This window comes from Pseudophryne corroboree, unplaced genomic scaffold, assembly GCF_028390025.1.
Source record: "Pseudophryne corroboree isolate aPseCor3 unplaced genomic scaffold, aPseCor3.hap2 scaffold_298, whole genome shotgun sequence".
Taxonomy (NCBI): domain Eukaryota; kingdom Metazoa; phylum Chordata; class Amphibia; order Anura; family Myobatrachidae; genus Pseudophryne; species Pseudophryne corroboree.
In genome coordinates this window covers 216,740-240,258 of record NW_026969651.1, presented here as the reverse complement: position 1 = coordinate 240,258, position 23,519 = coordinate 216,740, and the positions used below count along the sequence as shown (strand labels likewise).

The 23,519-nt window shown below is 47.0% G+C and overlaps 15 non-coding genes and 1 pseudogene across 15 annotated transcripts; 2 read left to right on the top strand and 14 right to left on the bottom strand.

Annotated features, from left to right (window-relative positions):
• Window positions 1-11,415: 11,415 nt before the first annotated feature.
• On the bottom strand, window positions 11,416-11,594 carry LOC135015977 (U1 spliceosomal RNA; annotated as a pseudogene).
• Window positions 11,595-15,092: 3,498 nt separating this feature from the next.
• Window positions 15,093-15,256, top strand: LOC135015817 (U1 spliceosomal RNA). Its single transcript, XR_010214000.1, has one exon. It is a non-coding gene; the product is annotated as a U1 spliceosomal RNA (small nuclear RNA).
• Window positions 15,257-15,408: 152 nt separating this feature from the next.
• On the top strand, window positions 15,409-15,571 carry LOC135015868 (U1 spliceosomal RNA). The gene has a single exon (XR_010214047.1). It is a non-coding gene; the product is annotated as a U1 spliceosomal RNA (small nuclear RNA).
• An 824-nt stretch (window positions 15,572-16,395) lies between these two features.
• Window positions 16,396-16,558, bottom strand: LOC135015906 (U1 spliceosomal RNA). Its single transcript, XR_010214076.1, has one exon. It is a non-coding gene; the product is annotated as a U1 spliceosomal RNA (small nuclear RNA).
• Window positions 16,559-16,710: 152 nt separating this feature from the next.
• Window positions 16,711-16,874, bottom strand: LOC135015825 (U1 spliceosomal RNA). Its single transcript, XR_010214008.1, has one exon. It is a non-coding gene; the product is annotated as a U1 spliceosomal RNA (small nuclear RNA).
• Window positions 16,875-17,548: 674 nt separating this feature from the next.
• LOC135015953 (U1 spliceosomal RNA) lies at window positions 17,549-17,709 on the bottom strand. The gene has a single exon (XR_010214117.1). It is a non-coding gene; the product is annotated as a U1 spliceosomal RNA (small nuclear RNA).
• Window positions 17,710-17,861: 152 nt separating this feature from the next.
• LOC135016085 (U1 spliceosomal RNA) lies at window positions 17,862-18,025 on the bottom strand. The gene has a single exon (XR_010214230.1). It is a non-coding gene; the product is annotated as a U1 spliceosomal RNA (small nuclear RNA).
• A 674-nt stretch (window positions 18,026-18,699) lies between these two features.
• Window positions 18,700-18,862, bottom strand: LOC135015894 (U1 spliceosomal RNA). Its single transcript, XR_010214072.1, has one exon. It is a non-coding gene; the product is annotated as a U1 spliceosomal RNA (small nuclear RNA).
• Window positions 18,863-19,014: 152 nt separating this feature from the next.
• LOC135015793 (U1 spliceosomal RNA) lies at window positions 19,015-19,178 on the bottom strand. Its single transcript, XR_010213977.1, has one exon. It is a non-coding gene; the product is annotated as a U1 spliceosomal RNA (small nuclear RNA).
• A 674-nt stretch (window positions 19,179-19,852) lies between these two features.
• LOC135015893 (U1 spliceosomal RNA) lies at window positions 19,853-20,015 on the bottom strand. The gene has a single exon (XR_010214071.1). It is a non-coding gene; the product is annotated as a U1 spliceosomal RNA (small nuclear RNA).
• A 152-nt stretch (window positions 20,016-20,167) lies between these two features.
• On the bottom strand, window positions 20,168-20,331 carry LOC135015813 (U1 spliceosomal RNA). The gene has a single exon (XR_010213996.1). It is a non-coding gene; the product is annotated as a U1 spliceosomal RNA (small nuclear RNA).
• Window positions 20,332-21,005: 674 nt separating this feature from the next.
• Window positions 21,006-21,168, bottom strand: LOC135015892 (U1 spliceosomal RNA). The gene has a single exon (XR_010214070.1). It is a non-coding gene; the product is annotated as a U1 spliceosomal RNA (small nuclear RNA).
• Window positions 21,169-21,320: 152 nt separating this feature from the next.
• Window positions 21,321-21,484, bottom strand: LOC135015812 (U1 spliceosomal RNA). The gene has a single exon (XR_010213995.1). It is a non-coding gene; the product is annotated as a U1 spliceosomal RNA (small nuclear RNA).
• A 674-nt stretch (window positions 21,485-22,158) lies between these two features.
• LOC135015910 (U1 spliceosomal RNA) lies at window positions 22,159-22,321 on the bottom strand. Its single transcript, XR_010214080.1, has one exon. It is a non-coding gene; the product is annotated as a U1 spliceosomal RNA (small nuclear RNA).
• Window positions 22,322-22,473: 152 nt separating this feature from the next.
• Window positions 22,474-22,637, bottom strand: LOC135015811 (U1 spliceosomal RNA). The gene has a single exon (XR_010213994.1). It is a non-coding gene; the product is annotated as a U1 spliceosomal RNA (small nuclear RNA).
• Window positions 22,638-23,311: 674 nt separating this feature from the next.
• LOC135015867 (U1 spliceosomal RNA) lies at window positions 23,312-23,474 on the bottom strand. Its single transcript, XR_010214046.1, has one exon. It is a non-coding gene; the product is annotated as a U1 spliceosomal RNA (small nuclear RNA).
• Window positions 23,475-23,519: the final 45 nt, after the last annotated feature.

Sequence of the window (23,519 nt, the reverse complement as noted above, 5' to 3'; positions counted from 1 at the left end):
AGCCGGTCCTGGTTCTAAAAATCTGGGGGAAAAACGGACAGGGGATCCCCCGTATTTTTAAAACCAGCACCGGGCTCTGCGCCTGGTGCTGGTGCAAAAAATACGGGGAACAAAAAGAGTAGGGGTCCCCCGTATTTTTTACACCAGCATCGGGCTCCACTAGCTGGACAGATAATGCCACAGCCGGGGGTCACTTTTATACAGTGCCCTGCGGCCGTGGCATTAAATATCCAACTAGTCACCCCTGGCCGGGGTACCCTTGGGGAGTGGGGACCCCTTCAATCAAGGGGTCCCCCCCAGCCACCCAAGGGCCAGGGGTGAAGCCCGAGGCTGTCCCCCCCATCCAAGGGCTGCGGATGGGAGGCTGATAGCCTTGAGAAAATTTAAATAATATTGTTTTTTCTAGTAGTACTACAAGTCCCAGCAAGCCTCCCCCGCAAGCTGGTACTTGGAGAACCACAAGTACCAGCATGCAGGAGAAAAACGGGCCCGCTGGTACCTGTAGTTCTACTGGGGAAAAAATACCCAAATAAAAACAGGACACAGACACCGTAAAAATTTAACTTTATTTCCCACCTGCCGACACACCCATACTTACCTATGTTGACATGAAGCAGTCGGTCCTCTTCTCCAAGTAGAATCCACGGGTACCTGAAAATAAAAGATAATTATACTCACCTGATCCAGGTTCCAGATTAAATCCACGTACTTGGCAAAACAACAAACCGAACACCCGGACCAGACGGACTGAAAGGGGTCCCATGTTTACACATGGGATCCCTTTCCACGAATGCAGACATCCGAATCTCGCGAGAATCCGACAGCGGGATGATGACGTTCGTGCGCGCTCGGGCTAGCCGAGCAAGGCGGGAAGGTTCGAACCTGCCTCGGACCCGTGTAAAATGGGTGAAGTTCGGGGGGTTCGGATTCCGACGAACCGAACCCACTCATCACTAGTATGTACGTGAGTGTCAGGTGCCGTGCGCGTACATACGTGTCAGTGCCGTGCGTGTACGTACGTGTGTGTCAAGTGTCGTGCGTGTACGTGTGTGTGTGTGTCAGGTGGCGCGTACCTACATGTGTGTATGTCAGGTGCTGTGCATGTGTGTACGTACAGGCGTGTGTCAGGTGCCGCGCGTGTACGTACGTGTGTGTGTGTGCCAGGAGCCGCGCGTGTACATGCGTGTGGGTGTCAGGAGCCGTGCGTATACGTACATACGTGTAGGTGTCAGGTGCCGTGCGTATACGTATATACGTGTGTGTGTCAGGAGCCGCGCGTGTTCGTACATGTGTGTGTGTGTCAGGAGCCACGCGTGTGTGTGTGTGTCAGGAGCCGCGCGTGTTCGTACATGTGTGTCAGGTGCCGCACGTGTATGTGTGTGTGTGTGTTAAATTCCGCGTGTGTACGTACGTATGTGTGTGCCTGGAGCCGCGCGTGTACATACATGTGTGTGTGTGTCAGGTGCTGTACGTGTATGTGTGTGTCTCAGGTGCTGCACGTGTATATGTGTGTATCTCAGGTGCTGCATTTGTATGCGTCAGCTGCCACGTGGGTGTCAGGTGTTGAGCGTGTATGTGTTTGTGTCGCATCTGTATGTGTGTGACTGTCAGGTGCTGCACGTGTATGTGTGTGTCAGGTGCTGCATGTATATATGTGTGTGTTAGGTGCTGTTCATGTATGTGGGAGTGGCAGGTGCTACATGTGTATATATGTGTGAGTGGCAGGTGCTGCGTGTGTATACGAGTGTGTGTGAGGTGCTGCGAGTGTATGTGTGTGTTAGGTGCTCTGAGTGTATATGATTGTGTGTCAGGTGCTGTGCGTGTGTGCGTTAAATGCCACATGTATGTATGTATGTGTGTCAGGTGCTGCGTGTGTGTGTGGGTGTGTCAGGTGCTGCATGTCTGTGTGTGTGGGTGTGTCAGGTGCTGCATGTGTGTGTGTGTGTGTGTCTGTCAGGTGCTGCATGTGTGTGTCAGGTGCTGCATGTCTGCGTGTGTGTCAGGCGCTGCATGTCTGTGTCAGGTGCTGCGTGTGTGTGTGTGTGTGTGTGTGTGTCAGGTGCTGTGTGTGTGTGTGTGTGTCAGGTGCTGCGTGTCTGTGTGTGTGTGTCAGGTGCTGCGTGTCTGCGTGTGTGTGTCAGGTGCTGCGTGTGTGTGTGTGTGTGTGTGTGTCAGGTGCTGCGTGTCTGCGTGTGTGTGTCAGGCGCTGCATGTCTGTGTGTCAGGTGCTGCGTGTGTGTGTGTCAGGTGCTGTGTGTGTGTGTCAGGTGCTGCGTGCCGTGTGCGTGTGTCAGGTGCGTGAGTGTGCGTGTGTCAGGTGCGTGAGTGTGTGTGTGTCAGGTGCGTGAGTGTGTGTGTGTGTGTCAGGTGCGTGAGTGTGTGTGTCAGGTGCGTGAGTGTGTGTGTGTCAGGCGCTGCGTGTCTGTGTGTGTCAGGCGCTGCGTGTCTGTGTGTGTAAGGCGCTGCGTGTGAGTGTGTGCGTGTGTGTCAGGTCCGTGTGAGTGTCAGGTGCTGCGTCTGTGTGTGTGTGTCAGGTGCTGCGTGTGTGCGTGTGTGTCAGGCGCTGCGTGTGCGTGTGTCAGGCGCTGCAGGGAGGGCGGGGGGGACGGACAGCAGGGAGGGCGGGGGGGGACGGACACACAGCAGGGAGGGCGGGGGGAGAACGGACACACAGCAGAGAGGAGGAGGGGGGGTGGCCGGACACAGCGGGAGGAGGGGGGGTGGCCGGACACAGCGGGAGGAGGGGGGTGGCCGGACACAGCGGGAGGAGGGGGGGTGGCCGGACACAGCGGGAGGAGAGGGGGTGGCCGGACACAGCGGGAGGGGGGGGTGGCCGGACACAGCGCGAGGGGGGGGTGGCCAGACACAGCGGGAGGGGGGGTGGACGGACACAGCGGGAGGGGGGGGTGGCCGGACACAGCGGGAGGGGGGGGTGGCCGGACACAGCGGGAGGAGGGGAGGGTGGCCGGACACAGCGGGAGGGGGGGGTGGCCAGACACAGCGGGAGGGGGGGGTGGCCGGACACAGCGGGAGGGGGGGGGTGGCCGGACACAGCGGGAGGGGGGGTGGACGGACACAGCGAGAGGGGGGGGTGGCCGGACACAGCGGGAGGGGGGGGTGGCCGGACACAGCGGGAGGAGGGGAGGGTGGCCGGACACAGCGGGAGGAGGGGAGGGTGGCCGGACACAGCGGGAGGAGGGGAGGGTGGCCGGACACACAGCAGGGAGGGCGCGGGGGGGAACACACTGCAGGGAGGAGGGGGGGGACACACAGCAGGGAGGGCAAGGGGGGGCGACGGACACACAGCAGGGGGGGGGAGGGAGACGGACACACAGCAGGGAGGGCGAGAGGGGGAGGGGGGGGGTGACTGGTGACCATAGAGACCTTGATAAATACCGCATACTGCACGGAGGGAGGGCCGGACACAGCGGGAGGAGGAGGAGGGAGGAGTGGCCGGACACAGCTGCCCGAGGCGCCTCCTACTGCCAGCCGCACTACAGACGCGGGGAGGAGACGCAGGCAGCCACCAGGGAAGGTCCGGCGGGCGGCCGGGCACACAGCGGGCGAGCGGGCGGGCGAGCGGGCGGGCGGGCGGGCGGGAGGGGAGGGTGGCCGGGCGGGCGGGAGGGGAGGGTGGCCGGACACGCGGGGGAGAAGTGGAAGCTGGGTACACAGCGGTGGGCTGCCTGACAGAACTCACCCAGTGCTACGCAGCTCCGGCGATCTCCTCCCGCTTCATGGACCTCAATGAACTCACACGCCGGGAACCGCTGGCTGTCCTCCTGCAGCTCCACGTGACTCCTTCCCGCTCTGTCTCCTCGTGCCCAACTGCCAGAGCTACTCTCTGTACACCCCCTGCTTGCGGTCACTGCGCAGGCGCAACAAATTGAAATGCCCTATCTCTATAATGGGGCATATTTCTCTTAATTAAAAAAACCCTATAACTTTCTGAAAAACCACAACCCCAAAAGGCACTACACTGGGGCATACTCTATCTAGTAAAACAAACCCCAAGTCTTAATTCGTCCTCTATCCTGACTTATGCCTTCCCAAAAAAATCTTCATTCACTCTATGGGAAAACGTTGTCAAAAAGCCACAGAGGGAGTGGCAGAAAAAAACTGACAGTTGGAAATTTAGCTTACTCCCAATTCCTCATTTTTTATTATTTTGCCCTGAAATTTGTCCTGCAGCAGCGGGTGACGTTTCTACGCGTCCATACCAAATTTCAGCTCAGTACGTCCAATCAGTTTTGAGGTGTAGCCCCTCAAACACCATGCCCCCATCTCAGAAGTTCCCTATGGGAGAATTCCGTTTGTTCGATTCAGCCTTAATATAAGGGCACGACCGTGCCCTTATAATTGACTGTATTGTTTTCTTTCAAAAATCCACTTAATTTTCTTTACCCGATTATTAAAATGGTAATTGACAAAAACAAACTACATTGTCACCAGAAGAGCAATACAAAATGTACAAGTGATATATTAAAATCATCTTTCCAGCTTGAATTTCAATGATGCATTGGGGCAACGATTTTGTGAGAAACATCTTCACCCTTAAATAAAGATTTTCTTAATTCCTTACCTGTGTGCTAATTAGATATCACCTTGTTTTCACATTAAACAGACTTCCACATGAGAAAACAGCAAAGATGCAGTGGCGTTAATGTTTCCTGGTGTCAACCTGTATTATTTCCGTAGATATTGAAATGAGGATGCATCTTGCTGCCTTTCCAATGAAGCAAGTTTAATTTAGTAATAGGTGAAAAACCATCCCTACAAAGATGTTAATCAGATACTTGGCTTTGTGGACACTTTTCAGAGAACAAATTTGTTATCATAAAAATAAAGCCAGAAAATGAAGAGCTGTTTAATCACTCAATTGGATTTTTCTGCCAGCATTTTTCTTTTTCTCTGCAACCCACTGCTAAATTGTGCTTCCTAGCTGTTTTTTTATAAAATCACTTAATCAAATCTAACTCTGATTACATCAGAGAAGGCCAGGTACCCTACACCATAAGAGGGGGTTTGCAATTTTGACTTGTCTACTTAAATATCACCAAAATCTGATCACAAGGTCAATTACGTCCCTGGGTGGGATTGAACCACCAACCTTTTGATTAATAGCTGAACACACTAACCGATTGCGCCACAGAGACACTTTGCAAAAACTATATACTGACAAAGACTAATAAGCATTCATCTAGAACGTTTCCTAGAAAAACTTTAAAAAGTCAATAATCTGGAGAGTTTTTGTAAGATGTTTCTTCCAGCAACCAATGAAGAAACACATTGGTACTTTCGCATGATGAGTGAGTGCTTCAGGATCTCTTGCACTTACATGTGCAGCAGAGTACTGCAATGGAAGCATGCTGGGCCCATAACCCAGAGGTAGGCAGATTGAAACTATCCTTTGCTATATGCATTTTTTTTGTTCATTAAAGTAATCCAAAACTGGGATTGATATTTTAGCTTTTATTTTTACTTAAAGTACAATAACTTTTACCATTTTAATTTGTTTTAATAGTATATTGACAGTATTGTTTTCTTTCAAAAATCCACTTAATTTTCTTTACCCTATTATTAAAATGGTAATTGACAAAAACAAACTACATTGTCACCAGAAGAGCAATACAAAATGTACAAGTGATATATTAAAATCATCTTTCCAGCTTGAATTTCAATGATGCATTGGGGCAACGATTTTGTGAGAAACATCTTCACCCTTAAATAAAGATTTTCTTAATTCCTTACCTGTGTGCTAATTAGATATCACCTTGTTTTCACATTAAACAGACTTCCACATGAGAAAGCAGCAAGGATGCAGTGGCGTTAATGTTTCCTGGTGTCAACCTGTATTATTTCAGTAGATATTGAAATGAGGATGCATCTTGCTGCCTTTCCAATGAAGCAAGTTTAATTTAGTAATAGGTGAAAAACCATCCCTACAAATATGTTAATCAGATACTTGGCTTTGTGGACACTTTTCAGAGAACAAATTAGTTAGCATAAAAATAAAGCCAGAAAATGAAGAGCTGTTTAATCAATCAATTGGATTTTTCTGCCAGCATATTTCTTTTTCTCTGCAACCCACTGCTAAATTGTGCTTCCTAGCTGTTTTTATAAAATCACTGAATCAAATCTAACTCTGATTACATCAGAGAAGGCCAGGTACCCTACACCATAACAGGGGGTTTGAAATTTTGACTTGTCTACTTAAAGATCACCAAAATCTGATAACAAGGTCAATTAAGTCCCTTGGTGGAATTGAACCACCAACCTTTTGGTTAATAGCCTTACACACTAACTGATTGCGCCACAGCAACACTTTGCAAAAGTAGATACTGACAAAGGCTAATAAGCATTCATCTAGAACGATTCCTAGAAACATTTTAAAAAGTCAATAATGTGGAGAGTTTTTGTAAGATGTTTCTTCCATCAACCAATGAAGAAACACATTGGTACTTTCCCATGATGAGTGAGTGCTTCAGGATCTCTTGCACTTACATGTGCAGCAGAGTACTGTAATGGAAGCATGCTGGGTCCATAACCCAGAGGTAGGCAGATTGAAACTATCCTCTGCTATATGCATTTTTTTTTGTTAATTAAAGTAATCCAAAACTGGGATTGATATTTTTGCTCTTTTATTTTTACTTAAAGTACAATAACTTTTACCATTTTAATTTGTTTTAATAGTATATTGACAGTATTGTTTTCTTTCAAAAATCCAATTAATTTTCTTTACCCGATTATTAAAATGGTAATTGACAAAAGCAAACTACATTGTCACCAGAAGAGCAATACAAAATGTACAAGTGATATATTAAAATCATCTTTCCAGCTTGAATTTCAATGATGCATTGGGGCAACGATTTTGTGAGAAACATCTTCACCCTTAAATAAAGATTTTCTTAATTCCTTACCTGTGTGCTAATTAGATATCTCCTTGTTTTCACATTAAACAGACTTCCACATGAGAAAGCAGCAAGGATGCAGTGGCGTTGATGTTTCCTGGTGTCAACCTGTATTATTTCAGTAGATATTGAAATGAGGATGCATCTTGCTGCCTTTCCAATGAAGCAAGTTTAATTTAGTAATAGGTGAAAAACCATCCCTACAAAGATGTTAATCAGATACTTGGCTTTGTGGACACTTTTCAGAGAACAAATTTGTTAGCATAAAAATAAAGCCAGAAAATGAAGAGCTGTTTAATCACTCAATTGGATTTTTTTGCCAGCATATTTCTTTTTCTCTGCAACCCACTGCTAAATTGTGCTTCCTAGCTGTTTTTATAAAATCACTGAATCAAATCTAATTCTGATTCCATCAGAGAAGGCCAGGTACCCTACACCATAACAGGGGTATTCGAAATTTTGACTTGTCTACTTAAAGATCAACAAAATCTGATAACAAGGTCAATTACGTCCCTGGGTGGGATTGAACCACCAACCTTTTGGTTAATTGCCGTACACACTAACTGATTGCGCCACAGCGATACTTTTCAAAAGTACATACTGACAAAGGCTAATAAGCATTCATCTAGAACGTTTCCTATAAAAACTTTAAATAGTCAATAATCTGGAGAGTTTTTGTAAGATGTTTCTTCCATCAACCAATGAAGAAACACATTGGTACTTTCCCATGATGAGTGAGTGCTTCAGGATCTCTTGCACTTACATGTGCAGCAGAGTACTGTAATGGAAGCATGCTGGGTCCATAACCCAGAGGTAGGCAGATTGAAACTATCCTCTGCTATATGCATTTTTTTTTGTTAATTAAAGTAATCCAAAACTGGGATTGACATTTTTGCTCTTTTATTTTTACTTAAAGTACAATAACTTTTACCATTTTAATTTGTTTTAATAGTATATTGACAGTATTGTTTTCTTTCAAAAATCCAATTAATTTTCTTTACCCGATTATTAAAATGGTAATTGACAAAAACAAACTACATTGTCACCAGAAGAGCAATACAAAATGTACAAGTGATATATTGAAATCATCTTTCCAGCTTGAATTTCAATGATGCATTGGGGCAACGATTTTGTGAGAAACATCTTCACCCTTAAATAAAGATTTTCTTAATTCCTTACCTGTGTGCTAATTAGATATCACCTTGTTTTCACATTAAACAGACTTCCACATGAGAAAACAGCAAAGATGCAGTGGCGTTAATGTTTCCTGGTGTCAACCTGTATTATTTCCGTAGATATTGAAATGAGGATGCATCTTGCTGCCTTTCCAATGAAGCATGTTTAATTTAGTAATAGGTGAAAAACCATCCCTACAAAGATGTTAATCAGATACTTGGCTTTGTGGACACTTTTCAGAGAACAAATTTGTTATAAAAATAAAGCCAGAAAATGAAGAGCTGTTTAATCACTCAATTGGATTTTTCTGCCAGCATTTTTCTTTTTCTCTGCAACCCACTGCTAAATTGTGCTTCCTAGCTGTTTTTTTATAAAATCACTTAATCAAATCTAACTCTGATTACATCAGAGAAGGCCAGGTACCCTACACCATAAGAGGGGGTTTGCAATTTTGACTTGTCTACTTAAATATCACCAAAATCTGATCACAAGGTCAATTACGTCCCTGGGTGGGATTGAACCACCAACCTTTTGATTAATAGCTGAACACACTAACCGATTGCGCCACAGAGACACTTTGCAAAAAGTACATACTGACAAAGACTAATAAGCATTCATCTAGAACGTTTCCTAGAAAAACTTTAAAAAGTCAATAATCTGGAGAGTTTTTGTAAGATGTTTCTTCCAGCAACCAATGAAGAAACACATTGGTACTTTCGCATGATGAGTGAGTGCTTCAGGATCTCTTGCACTTACATGTGTAGCAGAGTACTGCACTGGAAGCATGCTGGGCCCATAACCCAGAGGTAGGCAGATTGAAACTATCCTTTGCTATATGCATTTTTTTTTGTTCATTAAAGTAATCCAAAACTGGGATTGATATTTTAGCTTTTATTTTTACTTAAAGTACAATAACTTTTACCATTTTAATTTGTTTTAATAGTATATTGACAGTATTGTTTTCTTTCAAAAATCCAATTAATTTTCTTTACCCGATTATTAAAATGGTAATTGACAAAAACAAACTACATTGTCACCAGAAGAGCAATACAAAATGTACAAGTGATATATTAAAATCATCTTTCCAGCTTGAATTTCAATGATGCATTGGGGCAACGATTTTGTGAGAAACATCTTCACCCTTAAATAAAGATTTTCTTAATTCCTTACCTGTGTGCTAATTAGATATCACCTTGTTTTCACATTAAACAGACTTCCATATGAGAAAACAGCAAAGATGCAGTGGCTTGGATTTTTGAAAGAAAACAATACTGTCAATATACTATTAAAACAAATTAAAATGGTAAAAGTTATTGTACTTTAAGTAAAAATAAAAGCTAAAATATCAATCCCAGTTATGAATTACTTTAATGTACAAAAAAATAATGCATATAGCAAAGGATAGTTTCAATCTGCCTACCTCTGGGTTATGGGCCCAGCATGCTTCCATTGCAGTACTCTGCTGCACATGTAAGTGCAAGAGATCCTGAAGCACTCACTCATCATGCGAAAGTACCAATGTGTTTCTTCATTGGTTGCTGGAAGAAACATCTTACAAAAACTCTCCAGATTATTGACTTTTTAAAGTTTTTCTAGGAAACGTTCTAGATGAATGCTTATTAGTCTTTGTCAGTATGTATTTTCTGCAAAGTGTCTCTGTGGCGCAATCGGTTAGTGTGTTCAGCTATTTATCAAAAGGTTGGTGGTTCAATCCCACCCAGGGATGTAATTGACCTTGTGATCAGATTTTGGTGATATTTAAGTAGACAAGTCAAAATTGCAAACCCCCTCTTATGGTGTAGGGTACCTGGCCTTCTCTGATGTAATCAGAGTTAGATTTGATTAAGTGATTTTATAAAAAAAACAGCTAGGAAGCACAATTTAGCAGTGGGTTGCAGAGAAAAAGAAAAATGCTGGCAGAAAAATCCAATTGAGTGATTAAACAGCTCTTCATTTTCTGGCTTTATTTTTATGATAACAAATTTGTTCTCAGAAAAGTGTCCACAAAGCCAAGTATCTGATTAACATCTTTGTAGGGATGGTTTTTCACCTATTACTAAATTAAACTTGCTTCATTGGAAAGGCAGCAAGATGCATCCTCATTTCAATATCTACGGAAATAATACAGGTTGACACCAGGAAACATTAACGCCACTGCATCTTTGCTGTTTTCTCATGTGGAAGTCTGTTTAATATGAAAACAAGGTGATATCTAATTAGCACACAGGTAAGGAATTAAGAAAATCTTTATTTAAGGGTGAAGATGTTTCTCACAAAATCGTTGCCCCAATGCATCATTGAAATTCAAGCTGGAAAGATGATTTTAATATATCACTTGTACATTTTGTATTGCTCTTCTGGTGACAATGTAGTTTGTTTTTGTCAATTACCATTTTAATAATCGGGTAAAGAAAATTAATTGGATTTTTGAAAGAAAACAATACTGTCAATATACTATTAAAACAAATTAAAATGGTAAAAGTTATTGTACTTTAAGTAAAAATAAAAGAGCAAAAATATCAATCCCAGTTTTGGATTACTTTAATTAACAAAAAAAAATGCATATAGCAGAGGATAGTTTCAATCTGCCTACCTCTGGGTTATGGACCCAGCACTTCCATTACAGTACTCTGCTGCACATGTAAGTGCAAAAGATCCTGAAGCACTCACTCATCATGGGAAAGTACCAATGTGTTTCTTCATTGGTTGATGGAAGAAACATCTTACAAAAACTCTCCACATTATTGACTTTTTAAAATGTTTCTAGGAATCGTTCTAGATGAATGCTTATTAGCCTTTGTCAGTATGGACTTTTGCAAAGTGTTGCTGTGGCGCAATCAGTTAGTGTGTAAGGCTATTAACCAAAAGGTTGGTGGTTCAATCCCACCCAGAGACTTAATTGACCTTGTTATCAGATTTTGGTGATCTTTAAGTAGACAAGTCAAAATTTCAAACCCCCTGTTATGGTGTAGGGTACCTGGCCTTCTCTGATGTAATCAGAGTTAGATTTGATTCAGTGATTTTATAAAAACAGCTAGGAAGCACAATTTAGCAGTGGGTTGCAGAGAAAAAGAAATATGCTGGCAGAAAAATCCAATTGAGTGATTAAACAGCTCTTCATTTTCTGGCTTTATTTTATGCTAACAAATTTGTGCTCTGAAAAGTGTCCACAAAGCCAAGTATCTGATTAACACCTTTGTAGGGATGGTTTTTCACCTATTATTAAATTAAACTTGCTTCATTGGAAAGGCAGCAAGTGATGTCATCCAAGCAGTGGGTCAAAGTTGGCTTCAAACCTCGTCTGCTTATGAAAAGAGAAAAGGGGTATGCAGGGCATGGCGGCCTTTTGCGGTGCTTGGATGACCCCTAGTTCGCATTAAATAATGCAGTCGAGTTTCCCACATTTGGGGAAATCACAGGGGTCAGCATACCCAGAATGCAATGAATGAACCGCTCCCTGGGAGAACAGTCTTCATGACCATGGTATCTCCTATGCAAAATAAGTATGATTTGGGATAGGGCTGGGGAGGGCCGCTGCTCAGGCACATCTCTGTCAAGTAAAGGAGATTCAACTGAGGCAGCACAAGGGAACTCTCATCTGGGGACAACAACTGCAGGGAGAACACATATTTTCAGATGAACATGGGAGGGCAGAAGGCTGCCTAATACTGAAGCACCCCCAAACAACAAACCAAATGCAACAACTAGTGCAAGCATTCCTGGGGGAAGGCCTGCAGCAGATGGATTTGCATATGGCGATGTCATCCAAGCAGTGGGTCAAAGTTGGCTTCAACCCTCGTCTGCATATGAAAAGAGAAAAGGGGCGTGCAGGGCATGGCGGCCTTTTGCGGCACTTGGATGACCCCTAGTTCACATTTCTTGCAGCAGCTGGGCACTGTAACAGCTCCAGAGCTGCTCTGTAAGGCAAGTAAAAGGGTGTGGGCCCTGCAGCACTACCTGTAGTTCGCATTGTGCGAGACCCCTAGTTCGCATTAAACACCCCCACCCTCCTTCGGTGTGGGGCTCATGTTGGCCATGCCCCAGCCCCTGAAGCATTCACGCTGATTTCTTGCAGCAGCTGGGCACTGTAACAGCTCAAGAGCTGCTCTGTAAGGCAAGTAAAAGGGTGTGGGCCCTGCAGCACTACCTGTAGTTTGCATTGTGCTTTGGAAGGCACAAAGTAAGCAGACGGGAAGAGAAGTCAGGATAGTGCACAAGGGTATAGACGGGAGGGGCTCAAGAAAAAAGAAGTGGAAACAGACAGCAAACTAGGCTTCCAATGCACAATGCAAACTACAGGTAGTGCTGCAGGGCCCACACCCTTTTACTTGCCTTACAGAGCAGCTCTGGAGCTGTTTAATCACTCAATTGGATTTTTCTGCCAGCATAATTTTTCTCTTACGTCCTAGAGGATGCTGGGGACTCCGTAAGGACCATGGGGGATAGACGGGCTCCGCAGGAGACATGGGCACTTTAAGAAAGACTTTAGATCTGGGTGTGCACTGGCTCCTCCCTCTATGCCCCTCCTCCAGACCTCAGTTTACTACTGTGCCCAGAGGAGACTGGGTGCTTTTCAGGGAGCTCTCCTGAGTTTCCTGACAGAAAGTATATTTGTTAGATTTTTTATTTTCAGGGAGCCTGCTGGCAACAGACTCCCTGCATCGAGGGGCGGAAGGGAGAGATGCACACCTACTTCTGTGAGTTGATAGGCTCTGCTTCTTAGGCTACTGTACAGCATTAGCTCCAGAGGGATCGGTACGCAGGTCTCACCCTCGCCGTCCGTCCCAGCGCCGCGCCGCCGTCCCCCTCGCAGAGCCGGAAGATAGAAGCCGGGTGAGTATGAGAAGAAAAGAAGACTTCAGAGGCGGCGGAAGACTTCATGATCTTCACTGAGGTAACGCACAGCAGTAAAGCTGTGCTCCATTGCTCCCATACACCTCTCACACGGCAGTCAGTGTAAGGGTGAAGGGCGCAGGGGGGACGCCCTGGGCAGCAATATAGACCTCTCTTTGGCAAAATAAATATATATGCAGCTAGGCACTGTATATATATATATAAGAGCCCCCGCCTTTTTTTTACTATATTTGAGCGGGACAGAAGCCCGTCGCTGAGGGGGTGGGGCTTCTCCCTCAGCACTCACCAGCGCCATTTTCTCCACAGCACCGCTGAGGGGAAGCTCCACGGACTCTCCCCTGCTTATACCACGGTAGAAAGAGGGTCTTAAAGAAGAGGGGGGCACATAATTAGGCGCATATATATATGGAAATACAGCGCTACTGGGTAAACATACAATTATTGTGTTTTTTTCCTGGGTCATATAGCGCTGGGGTGTGTGCTGGCATACTCTCTCTCTCTGTCTCTCCAAAGGGCCTTGTTGGGGAACTGTCCTCAGATAAGAGGATTCCCTGAGTGTATGGTGTGTCGGTACACGTGTGTCGACATGTCTGAGGTAGAAGGCTCTCCTAGAGAGGAGCAGGAGCAAATTAATGTGGTGTCTCCATCGACAACGCCGACACCTGACTGGATGGATATGTGGAATGTTTTAAGTGCTAATGTAAACTTATTACACAAGAGATTAGACAAAGCTGAAGCTAGGGAACAGTCAGGGAGTCAACCCATGCCTGTCCCTATGTCGCAGGGACCTTCGGGGTCTCAAAAGCGCCCACTATCCCAAATAGTTGACACAGATACCGACACGGATTCTGACTCCAGTGTCGACTACGATGATGCAAAGTTACAGCCAAAATTGGCTAAATGTATTCGATATATGATTATTGCACTAAAAGATGTTTTGCACATCACAGAGTCCCCTGTCCCTGACACGAGGGTACACATGTATAAGGGAAAGAAACCTGAGATAACCTTTCCCCCCTCACATGAGTTGAACGAATTATGTGAAAAAGCTTGGGAATCTCCAGACAAAAAGCTGCAGATTCCCAAAAGGATTCTTATAGCGTATCCTTTCCCGCCAATGGACAGGATACGGTGGGAATCCTCCCCTAGGGTGGATAAAGCATTGACACGCTTATCCAAAAAGGTAGCGCTGCCATCCCAGGATACGGCTACCATCAGGGACCCTGCTGACCGCAAGCAGGAGGTTACCCTAAAGTCCATTTACACACATTCTGGTACCTTACTCAGACCGGCAATTGCGTCGGCCGGGGTTGTAGCGCGGTGGCAGCGGAATTGCAGACCCGTCCTCAATTCCTGCTAAAAGTGGAATCATCCTTTCATATGAACCAACCTATTGTGATGCCTGTGGCTACGCGTGACTTGGAGGATTCCGAGTCCCTTGATGTGGTCAGGGCTTTGAAAATTTACGTGGCCAGAACGGCTAGAGTCAGAAAAACAGAAGCACTGTTTGTCCTGTATGCAGCCAACAAGATTGGCACCCCTGCTTCAAAGCAGACTATTGCTCTCTGGATCTGTAACACGATTCAGCAGGCGCATTCTATGGCGGCAAATCCATCTGCGAACTACAGGTAGTGCTGCAGGGCCCACACCCTTTTACTTGCCTTACAGAGCAGCTCTGGAGCTGTTACAGTGCCCAGCTGCTGCAAGAATTCAGCTTGAATGCTTCAGGGGCTGGGGCATAGCCAACATGAGCCCCACACCAAAGGAGGGTGGAGGTGTTTAATGCAAACTAGGGGTCAGCCAAGCGCCGCAAAAGGCCACCATGCCCTGCACGCCCCTTTTCTCTTTTCATATGCAGACGAGGGTTGAAGCCAACTTTGACCAACTGCTTGGATGACATCACCATATGCAAATCCATCTGCGGCAGGCCTTCCCCCAGGAATGCTTGCACTAGTTGTTGCATTTGGTTTGTTGTTTGGGGGTGCTTCAGTATTAGGCAGCCTTCTGCCCTCCCATGTTCATCTGAAAATATATGTTCTCCCTGCAGTTGTTGTCCCAAGATGAGAGTTCCCTTGTGCTGCCTCAGTTGAATCTCCTTTACTTGACAGAGATGTGCATGAGCAGCGGCCCTCCCCAGCCCTATTCCAAATCATACTTATTTTGCATAGGAGATACCATGGTCATGAAGATTTTTCTCCCAGGGTGAGGTTCATTCATTGCATTTTGGGTATGCTGACCCCTGTGATTTCCCCAAATGTGGGAAACTCGACTGCATTATTTGTGGTAGTGGGAGGCTGTGTTTGTGATTTCTTCTGGTCAGCTCTGGTAAAAGTCAGATTTCTTTGTTTCAGATTTTCCTTTAGCCTTGTTCTTCTTTCGAGAGTTCCCTTGTGCTGCCTCAGTTGGATCTCCTTCACTTAACAGGGGGGTGCCCGAGCAGCGACCCTCCCCAGCTCTAGCCCAACTCCTACTTACCTGCCAGGTGAGATACTATGATCATGAAGGTGCTTCTCCCAGGGCAAGGCTCACCCATTGCACTCTGGGTGTGCTGCCCCTGCGATTTCCCCAAATGTGGGAAACTTGACTGCATAATTTGTGTTTCCCCTGGTCGGCTCTCGTATAATTCAGATCTCTTTGTCTCAGATCTCTCTCCAGCCTAGTTTGCTGTCTGTTTCCACTTCTCTTTTCTTCAGCCGCTCCCTTCTATACCCTTGTGCACTATCCTGACTTCTCCTCCCGTCTGCTTACTTTGTGCCTTCCAATGCACAATGCAAACTACAGGTAGTGCTGCAGGGCCCACACCCTTTTACTTGCCTTACAGAGCGTCTCTGGAGCTGTTACAGTGCCCAGCTGCTGCAAGAAATCTGCTTGAATGCTTCAGGGGATGGGACATGGCCAACATGAGCCCCACACCAAAGGAGGGTGGAGCAGAAGGCTGCCTAATACTGAAGCACCCCCAAACAACAAACCAAATGCAACAACTAGTGCAAGCATTCCTGGGGGAAGGCCTGCCGCAGATGGATTTGTGGTGATGTCATCCAAGCAGTTGGTCAAAGGTGGCTTCAACCCTCGTCTGCATATGAAAACAGAAAAGGGGCGTGCAGGGCATGGTGGCCTTTTGCGGCGCTTGACTGACCCCTAGTTTGCATTAAACACCTCCACCCTCCTTCGGTGTGGGGCTCATGTTGGCTATGCCCCAGCCCCTGAAGCATTCAAGCTGATTTCTTGCAGCAGCTGGCCACTGTAACAGCTCCAGAGCTGCTCTGTAAGGCAAGTAAAAGGGTGTGGGCCCTGCAGCACTACCTGTAGTTTGCATTGTGCATTGGAAGGCACAAAGTAAGCAGACGGGAGGAGAAGTCAGGATAGTGCACAAGGGTATAGAAGGGAGCGGCTGAAGAAAAGAGAAGTGGAAACAGACAGCAAACTAGGCTGGAGAGAGACCTGAGACAAAGAGATCTGAATTATACGAGAGCCGACCAGGGGAAACACAAATTATGCAGTCAAGTTTCCCACATTTGGGGAAATCGCAGGAGCAGCACACCCAGAGTACAATGGGTGAGCCTTGCCCTGGGAGAAGCACCTTCATGATCATAGTATCTCACCTGGCAGGTAAGTAGGAGTTGGGCTAGAGCTGGGGAGGGTCGCTGCTCGGGTACCCCCCTGTAAAGTGAAGGAGATCCAACTGAGGCAGCACAAGGGAACTCTCGAAAGAAGAACAAGGCTAAAGGAAAATCTGAGACAAAGAAATCTGACTTTTACCAGAGCTGACCAGAAGAAATCACAAACACAGCCTCCCACTACCACAAATAATGCAGTCAAGTTTCCCACATTTGGGGAAATCACAGGGGTCAGCATACCCAAAATGCAATGAATAAACCTCACCCTGGGAGAAAAATCTTTATGACCATGGTATCTCCTATGCAAAATAAGTATGATTTGGAATAGGGCTGGGGAGGGCCGCTGCTCATGCACATCTCTGTCAAGTAAAGGAGATTTAACTGAGGCAACACAAGGGAACTCTCATCTGGGGACAACAACTGCAGGGAGAACATATATTTTCAGATGAACATGGGAGGGCAGAAGGCTGCCTAATACTGAAGCACCCCCAAACAACAAACCAAATGCAACAACTAGTGCAAGCATTCCTGGGGGAAGGCCTGCCGCAGATGGATTTGCATATGGTGATGTCATCCAAGCAGTGGGTCAAAGTTGGCTTCAACCCTCGTCTGCATATGAAAAGAGAAAAGGGGCGTGCAGGGCATGGTGGCCTTTTGCGGCGCTTGGCTGACCCCTAGTTTGCATTAAACACCTCCACCCTCCTTTGGTGTGGGGCTCATGTTGGCTATGCCCCAGCCCCTGAAGCATTCAAGCTGATTTCTTGCAGCAGCTGGGCACTGTAACAGCTCCAGAGCTGCTCTGTAAGGCAAGTAAAAGGGCGTGGGCCCTGCAGCACTACCTGTAGTTCGCATTGTGCGTTGGAAGGCACAAAGTAAGCAGACAGGAGGAGAAGTCAGGATAGTGCGCAAGGGCATAGAAGGGAGCGGCTCAAGAAAAGAGAAGTGGAAACAGACAGCAAACTAGGCTGGAGAGAGACCTGAGACAAAGAGATCTGAATTATACGAGAGCCGACCAGGGGAAACACAAATTATGCAGTCAAGTTTCCCACATTTGGGGAAATCGCAGGAGCAGCACACCCAGAGCAATGGGTGAGCCTTGCCCTGGGAGAATTACCTTCATGATCATAGTATCTCACCTGGCAGGTAAGTAGGAGTTGGGCTAGAGCTGGGGAGGGTCGCTGCTCGGGTACCCCCCTGTAAAGTGAAGGAGATCCAACTGAGGCAGCACAAGGGAACTCTCGAAAGAAGAACAAGGCTAGAGGAAAATCTGAGACAAAGAAATCTGACTTTTACCAGAGCTGACCAGAGGAAAGCACAAACACAGTCCCCCACTACCACAAATAATGCAGTCAAGTTTCCCACATTTGGGGAAATCACAGGGGTCAGCATACCCAAAATGCAATGAATGAACCTCACCCTGGGAGAACAATCTTCATGACCATGGTATCTCCTATGCAAAATAAGTATGATTTGGAATAGGGCTGGGGAGGGCCGCTGCTCATGCACATCTCTGTCAAGTAAAGGAGATTCAACTGAGGCAGCACAAGGGAACTCTCATCTGGGGACAACAACTGCAGGGAGAACACATATTTTCAGATGAACATGGGAGGGCAGAAGGCTGCCTAATACTGAAGCACCCCCAAACAACAAACCAAATGCAACAACTAGTGCAAGCATTCCTGGGGGAAGTTCTGCAGAAGACGGATTTGCATACGGTGATGTCATCCAAGCAGTGGGTCAAAGTTGGCTTCAACACTCATCTGCATATGAAAAGAGAAAAGGGGCGTGCAGGGCATGGCGGCCTTTTGCGGTGCTTGGATGACCCCTAGTTCGCATTAAACACCTCCACCCTCCTTTGGTGTGGGGCTCATGTTGGCCATGCCCCATCCCCTGAAGCATTCAAGCAGATTTCTTGCAGCAGCTGGGCACTGTAACAGCTCCAGAGCTGCTCTGTAAGGCAAGTAAAAGGGTGTGGGCCCTGCAGCACTACCTGTAGTTTGCATTGTGCATTGGAAGGCACAAAGTAAGCAGACGGGAGGAGAAGTCAGGATAGTGCACAAGGGTATAGAAGGGAGCGGCTGAAGAAAAGAGAAGTGGAAACAGACAGCAAACTAGGCTGGAGAGAGACCTGAGACAAAGAGATCTGAATTATACGAGAGCCGACCAGGGGAAACACAAATTATGCAGTCAAGTTTCCCACATTTGGGGAAATCGCAGGGGCAGCACACCCAGAGTGCAATGGGTGAGCCTTGCCCTGGGAGAAGCACCATCATGATCATAGTATCTCACCTGGCAGGTAAGTAGGAGTTGGGCTAGAGCTGGGGAGGGTCTCTGCTCGGGCACCCCCCTGTCAAGTGAAGGAGATCCAACTGAGGCAGCACAAGGGAACTCTCAAAAGAAGAACAAGGCTAGAGGAAGATCTGAAACAAAGAAATCTGACTTTTACCAGAGCTGACCAGAGGAAAACACAAACACAGTCCCCCACTACCACAAATAAAGCAGTCGAGTTTCCCACATTTGGGGAAATCACAGGGGTCAGCATACCCAGAATGCAATGAATGAACCTCACCCTGGGAGAATAATCTTCATGACCATGGTATCTCCTATGCAAAATAAGTATGATTTGGGATAGAGCTGGGGTGGGCCGCTGCTCAGGCACATCTCTGTCAAGTTAAGGAGATTCAACTGAGGCAGCACAAGGGAACTCTCATCTGGGGACAACAACTGCAGGGAGAACACATATTTTCAGATGAACATGGGAGGGCAGAAGGCTGCCTAATACTGAAGCACCCCCAAACAACAAACCAAATGCAACAACTAGTGCAAGCATTCCTGGGGGAAGGCCTGCCGCAGATGGATTTGCATATGGTGATGTCATCCAAGCAGTGGGTCAAAGTTGGCTTCAACCCTCGTCTGCATATGAAAACAGAAAAGGGGCGTGCAGGGCATGGTGGCCTTTTGCGGCGCTTGTCTGACCCCTAGTTTGCATTAAACACCTCCACCCTCCTTCGGTGTGGGGCTCATGTTGGCTATGCCCCAGCCCCTGAAGCATTCAAGCTGATTTCTTGCAGCAGCTGGGCACTGTAACAGCTCCAGAGCTGCTCTGTAAGGCAAGTAAAAGGGTGTGGGCCCTGCAGCACTACCTGTAGTTTGCATTGTGCATTGGAAGGCACAAAGTAAGCAGACGGGAGGAGAAGTCAGGATAGTGCACAAGGGTATAGAAGGGAGCGGCTGAAGAAAAGAGAAGTGGAAACAGACAGCAAACTAGGCTGGAGAGAGACCTGAGACAAAGAGATCTGAATTATACGAGAGCCGACCAGGGGAAACACAAATTATGCAGTCAAGTTTCCCACATTTGGGGAAATTGCAGGAGCAGCACACCCAGAGTACAATGGGTGAGCCTTGCCCTGGGAGAAGCACCTTCATGATCATAGTATCTCACCTGGCAGGTAAGTAGGAGTTGGGCTAGAGCTGGGGAGGGTCGCTGCTCGGGTACCCCCCTGTAAAGTGAAGGAGATCCAACTGAGGCAGCACAAGGGAACTCTCGAAAGAAGAACAAGGCTAAAGGAAAATCTGAGACAAAGAAATCTGACTTTTACCAGAGCTGACCAGAGGAAAGCACAAACACAGTCTCCCACTACCACAAATAATGCAGTCAAGTTTCCCACATTTGGGGAAATCACAGGGGTCAGCATACCCAAAATGCAATGAATGAACCTCACCCTGGGAGAAAAATCTTCATGACCATGGTATCTCCTATGCAAAATAAGTATGATTTGGAATAGGGCTGGGGAGGGCCGCTGCTCATGCACATCTCTGTCAAGTAAAGGAGATTCAACTGAGGCAGCACAAGGGAACTCTCATCTTGGGACAACAACTGCAGGGAGAACACATATTTTCAGATGAACATGGGAGGGCAGAAGGCTGCCTAATACTGAAGCACCCCCAAACAACAAACCAAATGCAACAACTAGTGCAAGCATTCCTGGGGGAAGTTCTGCAGAAGACGGATTTGCATACGGTGATGTCATCCAAGCAGTGGGTCAAAGTTGGCTTCAACCCTCATCTGCATATGAAAAGAGAAAAGGGGCGTGCAGGGCATGGCGGCCTTTTGCGGTGCTTGGATGACCCCTAGTTCGCATTAAACACCTCCACCCTCCTTTGGTGTGGGGCTCATGTTGGCCATGCCCCATCCCCTGAAGCATTCAAGCTGATTTCTTGCAGCAGCTGGGCACTGTAACAGCTCCAGAGCTGCTCTGTAAGGCAAGTAAAAGGGTGTGGGCCCTGCAGCACTACCTGTAGTTTGCATTGTGCATTGGAAGGCACAAAGTAAGCAGACGGGAGGAGAAGTCAGGATAGTGCACAAGGGTATAGAAGGGAGCGGCTGAAGAAAAGAGAAGTGGAAACAGACAGCAAACTAGGCTGGAGAGAGACCTGAGACAAAGAGATCTGAATTATACGAGAGCCGACCAGGGGAAACACAAATTATGCAGTCAAGTTTCCCACATTTGGGGAAATTGCAGGAGCAGCACACCCAGAGTACAATGGGTGAGCCTTGCCCTGGGAGAAGCACCTTCATGATCATAGTATCTCACCTGGCAGGTAAGTAGGAGTTGGGCTAGAGCTGGGGAGGGTCGCTGCTCGGGTACCCCCCTGTAAAGTGAAGGAGATCCAACTGAGGCAGCACAAGGGAACTCTCGAAAGAAGAACAAGGCTAAAGGAAAATCTGAGACAAAGAAATCTGACTTTTACCAGAGCTGACCAGAGGAAAGCACAAACACAGTCTCCCACTACCACAAATAATGCAGTCAAGTTTCCCACATTTGGGGAAATCACAGGGGTCAGCATACCCAAAATGCAATGAATGAACCTCACCCTGGGAGAAAAATCTTCATGACCATGGTATCTCCTATGCAAAATAAGTATGATTTGGAATAGGGCTGGGGAGGGCCGCTGCTCATGCACATCTCTGTCAAGTAAAGGAGATTCAACTGAGGCAGCACAAGGGAACTCTCATCTTGGGACAACAACTGCAGGGAGAACACATATTTTCAGATGAACATGGGAGGGCAGAAGGCTGCCTAATACTGAAGCACCCCCAAACAACAAACCAAATGCAACAACTAGTGCAAGCATTCCTGGGGGAAGTTCTGCAGAAGACGGATTTGCATACGGTGATGTCATCCAAGCAGTGGGTCAAAGTTGGCTTCAACCCTCATCTGCATATGAAAAGAGAAAAGGGGCGTGCAGGGCATGGCGGCCTTTTGCGGTGCTTGGATGACCCCTAGTTCGCATTAAACACCTCCACCCTCCTTTGGTGTGGGGCTCATGTTGGCCATGCCCCATCCCCTGAAGCATTCAAGCTGATTTCTTGCAGCAGCTGGGCACTGTAACAGCTCCAGAGCTGCTCTGTAAGGCAAGTAAAAGGGTGTGGGCCCTGCAGCACTACCTGTAGTTTGCATTGTGCATTGGAAGGCACAAAGTAAGCAGACGGGAGGAGAAGTCAGGATAGTGCACAAGGGTATAGAAGGGAGCGGCTGAAGAAAAGAGAAGTGGAAACAGACAGCAAACTAGGCTGGAGAGAGACCTGTGACAAAGAGATCTGAATTATACGAGAGCCTACCAGGGGAAACACAAATTATGCAGTCAAGTTTCCCACATTTGGGGAAATCGCAGGAGCAGCACACCCAGAGTACAATGGGTGAGCCTTGCCCTGGGAGAAGCACCTTCATGATCATAGTATCTCACCTGGCAGGTAAGTAGGAGTTGGGCTAGAGCTTGGGAGGGTCGCTGCTCGGGTACCCCCCTGTAAAGTGAAGTAGATCCAACTGAGGCAGCACAAGGGAACTCTCGAAAGAAGAACAAGGCTAAAGGAAAATCTGAGACAAAGAAATCTGACTTTTACCAGAGCTGACCAGAGGAAAGCACAAACACAGTCTCCCACTACCACAAATAATGCAGTCAAGTTTCCCACATTTGGGGAAATCACAGGGGTCAGCATACCCAAAATGCAATGAATGAACCTCACCCTGGGAGAAAAATCTTCATGACCATGGTATCTCCTATGCAAAATAAGTATGATTTGGAATAGGGCTGGGGAGGGCCGCTGCTCATGCACATCTCTGTCAAGTAAAGGAGATTCAACTGAGGCAGCACAAGGGAACTTTCATCTGGGGACAACAACTGCAGGGAGAACACATATTTTCAGATGAACATGGGAGGGCAGAAGGCTGCCTAATACTGAAGCACCCCCAAACAACAAACCAAATGCAACAACTAGTCCAAGCATTCCTGGGGGAAGTTCTGCAGAAGACGGATTTGCATACGGTGATGTCATCCAAGCAGTGGGTCAAAGTTGGCTTCAACCCTCATCTGCATATGAAAAGAGAAAAGGGGCGTGCAGGGCATGGCGGCCTTTTGCGGTGCTTGGATGACCCCTAGTTCGCATTAAACACCTCCACCCTCCTTTGGTGTGGGGCTCATGTTGGCCATGCCCCATCCCCTGAAGCATTCAAGCTGATTTCTTGCAGCAGCTGGGCACTGTAACAGCTCCAGAGCTGCTCTGTAAGGCAAGTAAAAGGGTGTGGGCCCTGCAGCACTACCTGTAGTTTGCATTGTGCATTGGAAGGCACAAAGTAAGCAGATGGGAGGAGAAGTCAGGATAGTGCACAAGGGTATAGAAGGGAGCGGCTGAAGAAAAGAGAAGTGGAAACAGACAGCAAACTAGGCTGGAGAGAGACCTGAGACAAAGAGATCTGAATTATACGAGAGCCGACCAGGGGAAACACAAATTATGCAGTCAAGTTTCCCACATTTGGGGAAATCGCAGGGGCAGCACACCCAGAGTGCAATGGGTGAGCCTTGCCCTGGGAGAAGCACCTTCATGATCATAGTATCTCACCTGGCAGGTAAGTAGGAGTTGGGCTAGAGCTGGGGAAAGTCGCTGTTCGGGCACCCCCCT